At 41.3% G+C, this 15185-nt stretch overlaps 1 protein-coding gene across 1 annotated transcript in view; it reads right to left on the bottom strand.

Moving 5' to 3' along the window:
• Nucleotides 1-15185, bottom strand: part of LOC130578281 (glypican-5-like) — a 318008-nt gene that overhangs the window by 71516 nt on the left and 231307 nt on the right. The window lies entirely within an intron of this gene.

The following is a 15185-nucleotide window of genomic DNA, read 5'->3' as shown; positions in this document are numbered from 1 at the left end:
GGAGTGAGGCTGGAATGGAGTTCCCGTGCTCAAATGGGGGCGAGCAGGCGGCTGCACTTCCAGGAAAGGATGTTTGAGGCAGGCAGGAGTCAGCCAAGGCATGGAGCACAGCTGGGAAAGGCAGCACACGCTGTCAGCAGAGCCCAGCCASGGCAAAGCTGGAGCTTGTCTTCTTTTAAAGGGCTGACAAAGGGGCTGCAAAAAGGAGGAGCAGGTCCTGTGAACCTCAGAGCTGCGTGAGCACCAGAGGGACTCTGGTGATTTTATCCCCATCCCACAATGTGCAATACATTCCTTTCTGCCTATAAAAAATGCCAATATCTGGATCCAAAGGCACTGACAGCTTGTGAGATAGTGCCAGAAAATGAGTATTTAACTTTTTACCCATAAGTAACACCAAGGGAAYGTTAATAAAGAACAGAAAACAAAATGGGTTCACAACTCACAGGCACAAGAAAAGCCTTCCCCTTGGAAATGCTCAGCTGCTCCTCACACCTCTGCACTCTGTAACAAACRCTGGCCTGGCTCCTTCCCTCAGCTCCCACCAGGAAACTCTTCCTACCAAAGTAACCTGTCCAGCACCGGGGGTTCCTCTAATGTCCCTAGAGAAAATTCACATTTGAGAGTCCTGAGCTCTTCAGACATCCTCATCTGACAGAAGTGCCCAGCAATTTCAGATAAAAATAAGAGATTTTGAATAYTGCATGGATTCTTGCTGTCTAGAAATTGTGAAAATGGATCATTGTACTGAGTTTTCTGTGAGAAAAACCAAAAAAGAAATAATAATAAAAAAMCCCCAAATCCTCAGGCTGAGATACTGACCTCTAAAGAGGTCAGAAGAGATGAGATCTGAGAAAATAAAAACTCTGCTGGTATTCATTCACATGGCACAATTAGGGAAGTTTGAGAAAATACACCAAAACTTCAACATTTCTTGTAAGCTGTTACACTTTAAAATCGAGGCTGTTCACAGATTGTCTTCTTTTAAAACTGAACCTTTTTTTTTTTATTTCAGTAAGAATGTTTCATTTCTCAGTCATAATTGCTAATCAGGAAGATGTGATACAATCTGCTGAATCTCAAGAGTGCTAAGATATGAAGGGCCTTTAGCAGTGGTACAGGTAATTAAGTTTGTTATGATTTTCTATATATTCTGCAGCGGCAAATCTGATTGTTCTTTTGGCAMGGGGCCATGCCTGTTCATCTTCAAAGATGACCTGCTTTAAATTTTAAAATAAATATTATTTAAAATTGAAGATAATTTTATTTTAATAGAGCACATAATACCAGTGTACGTTCTTCATTGTGTACAACAATTAATTTTTTTTGCTAATATACCAGTGCATTGAAAACTGGTCTGATATTTTTAATACATATTCAAAAGATGGAAACACTAAAGGCAGGTACTTAGCTGATGCTAACTAAGATGACAGATCCTGGGGAGCTGTATTAACATATTGGCATTTCAACAGTCTGGAATTTTTTGACTGACTGAAGTAAAGGGGAAGATGTGAGGAAGATTCTTTGAAAAAGAGGAGAACTTTGCATAGTTTTTTCTTAATTATTGCTTTTTCTCAGCAATTTCCATGAGACATTATGAGAAACAACTGTGGGAGCTCTCCATGGGATTCTTCCCAGCTGACAGCAGAAGGAAAATGTTATTTTGGAAGGATCACAGGGTTAGGGGCTGCCCATTTCCCTGGAGCTGGAGAGAACACAATCCCTTTGTGCACTGCTTGGGGAGTGTTCCACATGGAATTAGAACCASCCTGGGACCTTAAAAATGTCACACCCAAAAAGGTGTTCAGCACCTGCAGCTATTCCCCAGAGCTAATCTGCAGCTCTCATTACAGTCAGCTCAAAGGTGATTTATTTAATTAAACAGAAATTTATACACACCCTACTCTTAAACCTTGGTTGTTTCAGCCAATATTCAAAATCCAACCGTTCTCCYTGCCATGAATCCACACATGCTCTCACATCTGGTTCCAGCCAACAGATCCAATTAATTTTCTTCCTCAAGAAATTGTCTCAAGTGAAGCCCCCAAGAAAGCCCTAACCACATGTATTCCACCACTTCCTGAGATTTACTCCCAACATTATTTGACAAGCAATTAGACTGAACAGAAAAAAACATGAGTGTAACTATGGAGCTGGTTTATTGTACAGACAGCTGCTTTAGCAGCTAAATAAAAGGATCTGACCAATCATGTAGAAGCTTTGTCAATTTACAGGCACAATTTGGATTTCTGCAAATGAAATCCATTTTGAAATGATACTTTTGATCAGCCACAGTATCTAAGCCTCAAACTCTAACAAACATGTTAAAAGTAAGACAAACGTCACTCTTGGTGCATGTCGTATTATTAATCTGCAGTCATTTAATTTCATCATGTTTGTGTCTTTTTCCTAAAAAATACTCACTTAAAACGAGGCAATAATCAAAATAAATTTATCTACAACCTGTAACAACTCATCTCCCTTAGTGCAGACTAACACAAGTGCACTACTCTACCCCAATGAAGAATTTAAAAAGAAGTATTAATGCAGCATTTTCAAGAAAAAGGTGTGAGCTTCCCAGGGATGCATCAATTATTGCATTACCACCTACTGCCTGGGAGTTCAGCCGTCGTGCTTTTGATGATGGGCACTTTAAGGCATTAATGCCGGSCAATTTTCTCAAAATTCCTTTCAGGACAAATCTCCTTAAGCTCATAATATCTTAACACTTTCCAAGAACAAAAGCCTGACGTTGTGAGAGAGCAGTTAATGCAGTCTGTCTAGAACACACTGACGAGAGCTGACTTGCACGAGAGCCCAGGAGAAAACAGATTATAGAGCTGCTGATGCTGCAGGTGCCAGGTGGAGAGGCTGGGTGGCACAGAGTGTCTGCTCTGCCAGATGTGGCTCTGCCACGGCCACACAGCTCTGCCAGATGTGTTTCTGTCATGGCCACACAGCTCTGCCAGGCGGCCTTGGTGTGGCCCTGCACATGGAGACCCCAAAAGGGGAGATTGGCATGGGAACTTTCTGTCTCAGCAGGTAATTTCTGGCCACGTCCCCAATCTCAGCAATCAATGAGATGGTGACACGTGGGCGAAGTGAAAAGAGCAGAGGGCCTGAACGCTCACCAGGGGAAGATTTTTGACTATTTGCCTTCTAAATGTGCTGGCATTTACCCAGCAGCTGTGACACCGTGGAAAAGGGATCACTGCAAAGACTTAACCTTAAGGCTCTTTCAGGGAAACACAGCAAACACAAAAAGTTATCAGCACYAAGACCAAGGCACGAATCTGCAAAGCAGGAGAAAGAACCCTTAGGTAAAGACACACCTGTGCCAGTGCTCAAGCATTCTTTGTAACRTGAGGGAACAAATAAAGGAGAATCTCTATTTTATAAGTCTTCTGCTTTAAAAGAATTATATTATTAAGGCAGTGTGGATAATCCATAAATCCATCTAAAAAGAATGCACACAGAAGAAACAGATTGTGTTTGATTATATAAAATATAAGTGGGGATGGATTACACTGCACTCCTGTATCAGCAGAACATAAAGGATTTGAAAACAATGATTTGATTTTTAACAATATGCAGACAGTTTGTCCATGGTTAGTCAGAAGCATTGTACTTTACATAAATGCTTCACAAATGGTGACACAGTAATTACAGCAGCAGAAAATGGCCACTATCTATCTGCTCTGCACTTTGCAGACTAAATAGAGATTTCATGCATAATGAATACACTTGTGTTAGCACAATTCACTTTTTCAATATTATTTTATAAGGTGAGAATAACATAAATTCTAAATTGCTATTCAAATGTTACATCTATTTTATCACAAGTTACATTTTTAATAAAATGCAACTTTACTTGAAGCACACATAATGTTTGCATAATCTGTGGAAGAAAATTGGCACTCTAGGAATTCATAATTTGCTTATTTCTTATAAAGCCCTCTTTTGATGTATTCTGCAGATTGATAGGGTTTCTGTGTGTTTATACAGATAYAAAAATATTTTCTGTGGTTTGTGTATTTGCTTCTTTGAATAGACTCCTTTAGAGTTTGCAATGCATTTTCATATAGTTTGCAAAAATAAGTTTATGATTTATCTGCAGTTTTAAAAAAAATTCATTTTAAATCTTCTTTGATACAACACACTTYCAATTTTTGTTGTGACACAGATTATGCAAATGTGCTCGACAAAGAGGACRCAAAGTGATTTTAGAGCAGGAGTTGAGCTGACAGTGCCCAGGCTGCTGCTGAACTCAAAAGGATTGGGGGTTTCTRGTCCCAGGGATGGACATTGATTACTTGGGGCTTTTCTTGGATTAATGGGGAGGCTCCCACTGGGCATTTCCCAGTGATTCATTTGGGTGTGATACCAAACCACTGCATTAGTGTCATGCATCTTCTTCATTTACTGACAAGCTGTCAAGGACCTGTTAATGTGTCAAAGGACTCTGGAACACGATTAAAGCAGGCTTTTTCTGATAGAGCTCTTTGCAGTTCATGATATCCATGTGGAGTTTATGTCAAGGCTCAAAGCAGCCTGGAGACAGCCAGCACCTTCCTACTCAAGTGTGTAGGACTGCACATCCAGCAGAATCCCCGGGAACAGGAGAGCCCCACTGGGGGATGATGCTTTCAGAGAATCTCATCTGCTGCTCACCAGGGCAGGAATTCCCTCCCAGCACCAAGGGACCTGAGCAGCAAACACTGCTCCTTGGAAACCCTGCATCCCCCACCCATRGGATCAGGAGGCCACAGGGAACACCACACACCAGTGTCTGTGGGGTGGAGAGGGAGAGGAGGGAGTCCTTCCATGTGCAGCCACTGAACTGTGGAGGCTGGCAGGGATAAAGCTTCCAACATGAAAAACTTCCAAGAAAAATCCCCCATCTAAGGTCCATGGAATGAACACAAGTGCAGCAGGTATTGACCAGACTCCCTGGAACGCATGGATGTTTCTCACACCACAGACTCAATAAAAGGAAAGAAGTTCCCATGGCTTTAATACAAAAAACAGAACTCCATGAAGAGAGAAAGAGAAAAACTAACTTCCAGTGAACATGAGTCATTGGTCACTTTCAAAAATAGTAATTTTTTATAATGTGTGAATATTTCAATTCCCAGGACTATTCTGCAAGTACTTTTTATGATGAGTGGTAAAATGTTCCAGCTTGGATGAAACTGTGCAAACTATTGTAAAGGGAATCTCTGCTTGAACCTATGACGGAGTTGGATCCCAGTTTTGGAACTGGATCCCAGTTTTGAGAGGACGCTTTATYATCAATGGCTGATTCTGAAATGTGGCCATGACCTCTGCAAATTCCATAAAGCAGGCTATGAAACAAAGCCAGTGTCACTTGTTAAACCTGAACCACTGTAATTCCTGTGCTTTGGCTTATTTCTGCAGATCACCCTGGGCAGTGCCTCTGCAGCAGCCTCAGGGTTCTCACCCTGGGCAGGAGGGAGGAGGGCAGCAGAATCCAACCCTTTGTTGGCTCAAACTTTTGTCTCATTAAGTCAAAAGCAAAATTCCCAGTGAAGATTACTGGGTCAGAATCAGGGCAAACTCCCCCATCCATTTCTTTTTTCTGGCCTTTTTCTTGTGGATTTTAGAATATAATGCCTTTAAATCAAGAARAAGTTTCTGGCCAAAAATATCAGATTTGTTATACATTATTGTTATAACAACTACATATTATTTGCAGGGGGCAAAATATTCTGGCTCGAATTGCTGTTTTCCCTTTTGTGCTCAAAATCTACAAAAATACCTCCTCAAATTAAAGCTCTTCCAACTGCATATGTACAACAAATGTTTCCATTTTGAAAAAATGATACCTTTTCGATACATAAACAAATTGCTGGGGTTTTAATAGGAAAAAACTGCTTTTCCCCCATCAGCTCGACTGCTTTTCTATTGTGTGAGAGATTTATCCTGATAGAGTTTAGCCCAGGGCACTGTGTTTGTCCCTCCACGTTCAGGTTTCTGCAAATGTTCTTTGTGCTGCCTGGCGGTGCAGCGGCGCCCTGCGTGTGCTGCAGCTCCATACATATTTAAACAGGCTGTTGCTTTACAAGCACATGTTCAAAAGATTTTATCTAATCAAATTTTAAATAGGAAATTACTTGTCTGACTTCACATCAGAAAGCTATTCCTTTGCCTGCTGCTCCAGATTGGATTATTAGGACTTCACTAGTAAATGGTCAGCGGCGTGTCTGAGTCACCAGTCTTGATTTGGGGCTATAAATATCAGATGGTGATTTATTACTAGGCAGTGGCAATACTGCAATAGTAAATTCTCTTTAATCTATTTAATTGGAGATGAATGGCAAATAGTTTTGAAAGCTGAGAATTTCTCAGGTTCTCCGTGCAAGTGACAGCTTGATCAGCTGATTGCAGTATCCCCACTTTCCAGTGATCCCAGGGGGTTTTCATACCCACATAGACCCAGCCCTGCTCATTTCTGTGAATTAACTGTTAACTCTGGGCAGCAGGTCCATGCTCAATGGGCTAAAGCTGTGATGGTGAGAAAGTTCAATGACTTTTACAAGTAAATTTGATAAAGTTTGAAGGAGTAGCTGTTACCCYCACGTGCTCCCTGCGTCACCACTGTTTAACATTCCTGTCTCACCAGATGAGAGTTTAGGATCTGCAGAGTGACAAAAATCAAACTATCTGCTTATTCAMAAGTAGATGTTTGCTCCCCAGAATATACAGGTACTGCTGTCACTCTTCCAAAATGCTAATTACGTTGTTTTTCTAAAGGGAACCAGACCAGTGTGTCTCACCCTCTCTGGGCATTGGAACTCCCCAGGCAGGTGCAAGGCAGGTTTGCTTGTGCAAATCCCACCTGGACCAAGAATGGTTATCATTGCAAAAAGCATTAAAGTAGGAAATGGGACTAAAATCTCACTGAAATTAATACCAATCAGCAAACTTGACAGAACTCTTTATTTAGAAGAGGAACAAATAATGTGACACAAGAGATCAAGAAAAACCCAAACCAAAAAAAATGCTCTTAATTTCAACACACTGTTTTGTCATATTCAAAGTTTGGTTGGTTCCTTCTGGTATTTTATTTCAGAAATAAGTCAAATTTGGCTGACAAACTATTAGGCATTCAGAGAAGAACAAGCACAATAGGGGAGTTGAGAAACGTTATTAAAGATAGCAGTCTAAAAAACGTTACACAATCTGTCTAAATCCTAAAAGACAGGAATACAAGGAAACAAAATGTYTTCTGATGGTGATATTTAGGAGCCTGAACTAGGAACAGAATGTAATTTGGAAAAATTAAAGCTTCTCATACAATAAACATGAGGGGCAACTACTGGAGGCAAATAGAGGAAAGCAGACTAACAATGGGGTTGGAAGTGTTAGAAGAAGTGCTGTAGGACCTTGTACTCAGCTGACTTTCTAACCACTGAGAACTATGGTGATTACCCTAAATAATCCATAATTTACAGATTCAGAACAGATTTAGGCTCCACACTTCAGCACAYCATAGAAACCCAAAAAAGTTTCAAAGTTCCCTCTTTATCTCCAGTTCCTGAGTTTGGCGCTGCTGGATGGTATTACAGCATAACACACCCTAAAAGGCCTCTGAAAGGTGTCAACTGTCCTGTCCACCCTGGAAATCTCAGGGAAATATCATYTGACTGCTTCCAGGATCAAAGGACAGAAATAAACACTCTTAAAAACCAGTAGACACGAGACACTGTGGGATAAACCAGATGCAAAATCACCTGCTGAGGAATAATGGGCTTAATCTTGGAACACTTTTCAGGGAAGGTATTTAAGCACATGCAAGACCATCAGCTGGTTTMAGTTACTGTAAGTACCTTCCTCTTGAGGCAGCCAGATCCAGCCCTATAAATTCTTGATCCTGTTGATATGTCACATACTTTAGCCTGAAGTTCTGTTCTTTTTGTAGTAAACTGAGTATAGAGCACAGAGCAGTTGTGCTGTGCTCTCTGTTACTGCAAAACTAAACTGTGTTTTCTTTCAGGGTACTGTTTTGATCCCAAATTTCTCAGCTGAGACATTCTGATGGCGTATCTGTTGGCTTCAGGCACAACAGCACTCTTTTAAGGAGYATTATTTCACCTTAAAATGGACAATCAAGGAGTAGAAAACCTCAAAATGTGTACCTGGTGTACTCAAGGCAAAAAGCAAAGGCAAAACACCCCCAAGAAAYACTGGTTCAAGAGAGGGAGGGAGGGAAAACAAACCAGAGCAGGTCTATTCCTCCTCTAAAAGAACAGCGACTGTTTAGGCTTTCCTCATGAATCATAAAACAAGGGAAGGTGTCAGCAGRGAGAAACAGAAAGTGTATTTTCATTTGTCAGAAACTTTCAGTTCTATTTCTGCTGCCAAACAGCTGCACTACCTGCTTTTCACTTGCTGTGTGCAATGAGAGGGAACAGAGGGCTTCTAAAAGCCTTTAAGGTCGCAGTAATTCATAAACCTTACCTTAATTAATGTTGAATAATTTACCTCTGGAAGACACAAAGCCCAGGGTTTGATTTTAGTGTCTTCCTTCCTTGAAAAACATGAATGTTCTTCTCTTGTGTGGCACACAGACCAGCTCACAGCTGAACATCCCCCTTGGGCTTGCASGATTTTTGTTTTGATAACTTATAATCCAATGGCATTAATATTTTAAAGGGAGCTCCCACTAAGTTATACGAGTTATCTATTTTGGAGCAATTTGAAGGACCTTTAATTGTTAACTGCTCTTAATTAATTTTAGTTTTATGGTGTTTTGGGGGCAAATTGCCTTAGCCTTCATATTTATCTTGTGACTCTGTGGCATGACTGAGATATTAGAGCTCTGAGGTGAATTTCTTGTCAGAAGGATCTAAACCAGACAGCTCATGAGAGCTCCATGTGAAGGATTGGTTTTACTCTCCCTTTAGCTTGGCCTCTGAACTCGGGGTGCCAGCCTGCTCCTGGCAAATGACATTCTCAGAAATGGGTACCACCAGTGTTGGGTCAAAGAATTCACCAGCAGATTGCTCGTACAGCCTCAATCAAGATGTTTTGCTTCCCTTTTAGCAATGCAGTTTATCTTGGAAATCTGTCTCTCATATTATAGCCATCCAACACTATTTTGTTTATGCTCTCAGTGGTCTGACTATGGTCCTGCTTGGGACMATTCAGCTTTGAGACATTTCTCTTTAAAAGAAGACTCTTTTATTAATATCAGTGAGAAATGCTAGTGAGTGGGAACTCGCTGGAAAATGAGATCAATGAGTTTTCAGTTCAGGGCTGTTTTCAAAACCCATCCCAGAAATATATACATGCCCATGGAATTGCTCCTGTGGAAAGTAACCGGATAAAATACTGCTGACAAGGGTGGTGAAAACTGTTCTGCTGCACTGAGTGTGTTCAGGGGACAGGGATTACTGGTAACATTTTTAATGGGAAGTTGGTAAAAGCCATTACCCTTCAGTGATCTCCAGTGCAGTCTCTGATGGCTCCTTATACAGAACTCCTGCAAACACTTAAGCCCCAAATGTCTTTATCTTGATCTCTCCAATGTTTAATTTCCTCCTACAGAACACGCACGGGAAGGCTTAGGGTACCCTAAGCAGCTAAAATGCTTTACCTTTTAATTTTGTCTGAACGGTGCTAAAATGATCAAAAATGTGCTGTAATTTACATTCCTCTGGTGAGTGGTAAAATTGCATTTCCCCAATTACCATTTTACCTCTTTGAAAGCACCAGAGATAGCACCAAAGCTGTTCAGAGAGGCACAGAGCTGGCACATGGTCTCTTATTCCTGCAGCTACCGCTCTGATTAGCATGAGGAGAAATTCCTACAGGGGACGTCTTTATCTGGGAGTGCAGAAAGTCATTGCTACAACTTGGCAAAAACTCCTGTCTTGGATGGATCTAAGCAGAGTGCTGGGGGTACTGGGAACTCTCACCTCAGGTCTAGGAATGACAATCTGAAGGAACTGAAATCCCATTCTTTTACATCTCAAATTGTCAGGTRAGTGCTGAGCTTGAGGAAGGATGAGGAATGATTTTAAGATTCTTCTGTGCATTACTGTCAAWATTCTACTATGTAATGTGGAACACTAAATGACAAAAAATTCCTGTATTGGCAGATTATAAAATAGATTTACCCAAGGACAGAGGTGAGGAAACCTTTCTTTCTCCCTTCCTCCTTCTCTTTGCAATCCTCTCCTCCCACTCCCTCCTCAGAGCCCCTCTCAGCTGCCCTCTGATGCCATTTCCACAGAGCAGAGCCTGCAGGAAATGTCACTGTCACCAGAGAATCTCTAAGCAAAACGAGCCCAGGAGGGAATAGTGGGACACCACTGTCAGATCAAAGTCACTCATCTGAGGACCAGATCTTACCAAGTTCAAATAAACCATCAGAAACCTGTACTTTTCATCTTGATTTTTAGGTTTCTCTGGTTTTCTCTGCTCCCATGTCTCTTCCTCAACTGTACCCTAAAACAGATTCAAAGCCAAAAATTTGCCAGGAATGGAACTATCACTCACACTCCCCCAGAGGTGCTAAAGGCCCTGGCAGGGTTTGCTTATGCTCCTCTTGACAGAGCTCATGTCTTTCTACCACCCCAAATGGCAACCATCCCAAACCCCACCCCAAAGGTTGAGTTTTCTTGAAAAATGAAACCTCTGTAAGGGTTGAACCTGTCACTGTGCTGTTTTGTGGACAGAATGAGGCATTTACACTGAGGGCAATCTRGTAATTTATAGGCTCTAAAAACAGACTTGGAGATAAAATGTCTTGAGCAACAAAGGACGTAGAAAAATGGCTCTGCCAGGCAGCAAAGATGGGGAGGAGGTGTGATGGAGAGGTTTCTCTAGGCAGGAAGATAGAAGACACTGAAACTGCAGYATTTCTGTGAGCCAGGATCATCTGTAAGGACGTGTGGTGATGAGAAGTTGATGAGCATGGCTGACTGCCAGCAGATATTATGATCTCAGAATATTGATGTTTTGTACTAATAATTACAAAATCAGCAGCTGTACAACTGCGTGTTTGGATAAATACAAGTGTAAGTGCAGCCTGTGACACGGTGAATGGGAATGAAGCATGATTAAAATGACAGGTCACACACTGATACTGATGCCAAGAAAAGACAGACGAGCTGGGAGAATGATAACATAATAAAGCATTAAAGAATCTTGATACTCAAAAGGAAAAAAACGGATAATGAAAACATTCATAAGCAGTCAGAGGAACACATTAACTTGGCATTGCTGTTGAGAGCAGATACAGATCATACTGAAGACAATAAGAAAGAAGAAAATGTACTTGTCTGCACTTGTTAAGGCATTTTGGGGCAAAAATGCATCCTTCTCATGAGCCCTAAATAAGAAATCTACAACCAGGATAATCTCTTTAGGTACTCTGAAAGATAAGCAGGAAGATGGGGATTGTTTACACAGCCAAGCAGAAAGCCAAGGTTTGGAATCGTGTCATCTGATGACATTCTAAGAAAATTTGTTAAAAATTCCCACCCAGGCAATGACTGTGACAACAGGCAGGATGTTCAACTGAGATGGCTGAAATCTGAAAGTTCTTGTKAAAGGGAGGGAGCCTCATGAAAGAATTAGGAAGAAGTACAGAAGAAAACTGTTACTGGGATTAAGTAAGCTCTTGGCAAAAATCACAGTAATAAAACACATTTAACCCACAGTCATGGTCAAAGTGTGGCTGGGATGTCCCAGGATGTGTTTGCTTATTGAATGCCTGCACTGACAGACACGATTTAGAGAATTGTACACAATCTGCTGTGYYKRAGGCTCAGYACTGGTCACTGTTAKTCCATGGAAACCMACAGYTTTTGGGATGGGGGCACTGCAGAAKSCCATYTCTGTGRGGAGCAAGGSCAAAGGAAAGCCCTGTGTTCCCRTTTCCCAGTGACCCCAARTTTCAMGGCRTGTCAGGAGTGGGKTTAACACATGTCCCACCYGAGGATTGAGCTTTTTSAGCCAYAAATAGATTCCAACCTCAGMGAGGTGAGCCTGGTGCAAAGACTGCAGCTCAAGCACAGCACACATTTGGGGCTGTGTGTTCTGTCCAGCAGAGCRGGGCCCAAGGATGGACTGAACTGCATTTTCCTCAACCTGTGCTGTTTGTTTGCCTTGCCTGCCAGGGCACAGCTGTAATCCAGCACGAGCTGCACTCCCTGGCACTTTGCAGGATGCTGGATCAGGCTCCCCCAGACAGAAACTTGGATTAATTTCTGTCTTACACCGCCTGTGTGAACCATCCAGCCTTGCACACAGTGGAACAGAGTGCTGTCAGCACAGCCTCCTTCACCACCATGCTCCACAGCTTCCACACAGCCCAGAGCTCCACACAGCTGCCTTTGGGCTTGAAATAAAGGCAGCTCCCTGCCTGTGACATAAACATTTCCTCACCTTTGTTAACAGTGAATCCCATGATCATTTCCCTGAACTGACACCTGAAGTTGTTGTTTTGCTTGGGTGGGACCTCATCACAACACAGAGCTGGGAATTGCAATTCCTTGCACTTCTTCCTTCCCACTCTTCACCTGACAGGCCAAACCATTTTCCTTTCCTCTGAACAGTAGAGACAGGACACAACCTTGTCAGGAGCAGAAGGACTCTCATCCCTCTCCTAAGTCAACATTCCTGTGGCTCCATCCTGCAGGGCACCGAGGAATCCCTGCTCTTCACCACCACCACCCTCATGAATGGGCTGAAAAAGAGCTCCAAAAGACCTCTTTTCACTCCAAAAGAGGACTCACGTTGTGATCAGGCCCATGTAAGACACTGCTCCTGTGAGCTCAGCCCGAGATGCTGCTCTGCCCTTCTGCCTAGAAACCTGCAGGGCAAACCGCAGAGCAACTTCCCCATCCACGCTCAAGATTTATATGGCTTGCTTTCCTCTTCTTCAATCTCCCCGAACAAAGCTTTGTTCAAAGATGATTCACAGATGTTGCCATTAAAAAGTTGGTACTTGCCAACAAATAACACATGGGGCTGCTTGGGAAACTGCTGTTCCCACAGCTTTCCYCAAGAAGAGATCCTCGTGGTAATTGGTAAGGCCTGTGAGAATATGACATTATAAAGCATCCCCTAGCATCCATAGTTTTGGAAGAAAATGCTGGTTTCCTGAGAATTTATCTTGTTCATATAAAATCACTTGGATAAACACACATGGTATAGAGCAGAYAATTAAACCCATTATCATTACACAATGTTCATCTTTCCAGGTAACAGTGAGTGTGTCAAGCAAAGACTTATTTGCAACAAAGAGAAACAAAAACCCAGCACTAGCTAAAASATAGCCATGGATCTTAATTACAGACATAAAATAAAATTATTAACTGATACACAGGCATGATTCTCAAAGGCCAGAAGGTGACAAACAAAAGGACAGGATTGCACTGTCCATTGCAGGATGAGCTGAACTACAGAGACAGCAATCCCAGCCAAAAGGGAATTTAAAAAAAAAAGAAAAAAACAGGGAAAAGGATATTTACAATGACCAGGCAGGAATATAGACACACAGAACTGCTTCTGTGTTCACCCACTCAGGATATGCTGAAATCCAAACCCAGGAGCCCAGCCCTCTGTTAGCAGCTTGGAAAAAAAAAATGTGGGGAGACAGCAATGGAGCCTGTCTGGGAAGATCTTCACAAATAGTTATGAACAGCAATATTTTAACAATGGTMATCCATACATTGATGAAATTCCTGGCCATTTATCGGTAAGGAAAAGGGTTTGTTATTTTTTTTTTCTGGGAGGTGGAAAGAAACGAGCATTCGGTAGGCTTTCAAAAACTAAAAGCAATCTCAGTCTTTTGCAATGCTCTGAATCCATAAAGCAGTAAATATAATTTTCATAGAGCTTTCGAATAAATGACAGATGTACTACATATTTACTACATTCTCAATTCCACATTTTAGAGGCTGACATTGAAATACTTTCCTCTGCTTTTCATGGACCTGTTGTTAAAAGCATGACTGCCCTGCCAAAAAGTCTGTGTTTGGAAAGGCTTTTATTCATTTTTTTTCATTCCTTCCCTTCTGCTCTTTGACTCTGTGTTCCAACATGCCCTGAAGGGCTCGGTGGCATTTTCCAGCTCTCATTTGTGCCTCACCCACACCTGTAAGGACATTCCCACTGACTCCACCAAAATTCCAATCAGGGCTTGATTTGGGATTTAACTTCAGCACCAATTTCCAGGCAAGCAGGAAACAGGAATGTTGTCACGTCCCACTTCCAYAAAACCATGGCTGGATGTACTGCATGGGTTTTAAACTTAGGAAATACAAGTTCACAGGCTGTACAACTGCAAACATCATCTCACAGACATGCAGCAAGATGAAATTTAACTAATCTGATGTTTGTTTTTCTTTAGCAGTCCATTAAAGCAAAGCAGCTCTATAATGAGATTACTGCATTTTATCTCKTAATTGTATCCAGATATGGAAAAGAGATTTACTGCTAGTGGCTTGTATACAGTACAATATTTTAAAGCTAATTATGATACAGCATTACTATTGTCACACAATGAAATACTTATTCTTCTGTTATGAATCAATACCATTTTCTAAAATTTACTGTAATTACCTTTTTAATTTGATATACACCCTGCTAAATTCTGAAACAGTTATATAAATATAAATCTTTTAAATCCAGGATGGTATCAGCACAAATTTTTTTAATTAAACAGAAACCAAAAAAGGAGGAAAAAAGACACTAAGTAGCTTTCCATTATTAAAGGCAGCTGAAATTCARGTCTTGAAAGCATTCAACTATTTGTTTTTGAACTCTGCCACTGTCCATGCAAGCATAGATACACATCCTCCCCAAATGGTGTATCAGTAGTTTGATTGCTCATTGTAGAGTATCYAGCACCTGGCTTTTGTTTCTATTAGTCCACACAGAGAGAAAATCATATTAGAGTATTTATCCTTATGTATCCTCCTAAATCCCCAGGGTCTAAAACGTCTGAAAGTCTTTGCTTTGCTTATGGACGAAATACAGTAAACAATAAAGATGTTAAGCAAAGAGTTTTAAAATAACATTGTATCAAAGTTCTTCCGTTCACAAATATCAGTGAGAAGATGATGAAAACTTCTGCTTGATCTGCTAGTTGTAATTACTCTACAATTTTTAAAAACTGCATCCCTGTGTGATGATACCTTCATCACATG

This window comes from Malurus melanocephalus, unplaced genomic scaffold (genome assembly GCF_030028575.1).
Source record: "Malurus melanocephalus ecotype Western Australia unplaced genomic scaffold, MMel_1.1 scaffold_220, whole genome shotgun sequence".
In the NCBI taxonomy this organism is placed as follows: Eukaryota; Metazoa; Chordata; class Aves; order Passeriformes; family Maluridae; genus Malurus; species Malurus melanocephalus.
The sequence above is the reverse complement of the archived record's forward strand: the minus strand, read 5'-3'. Positions and strand labels throughout refer to the sequence as shown.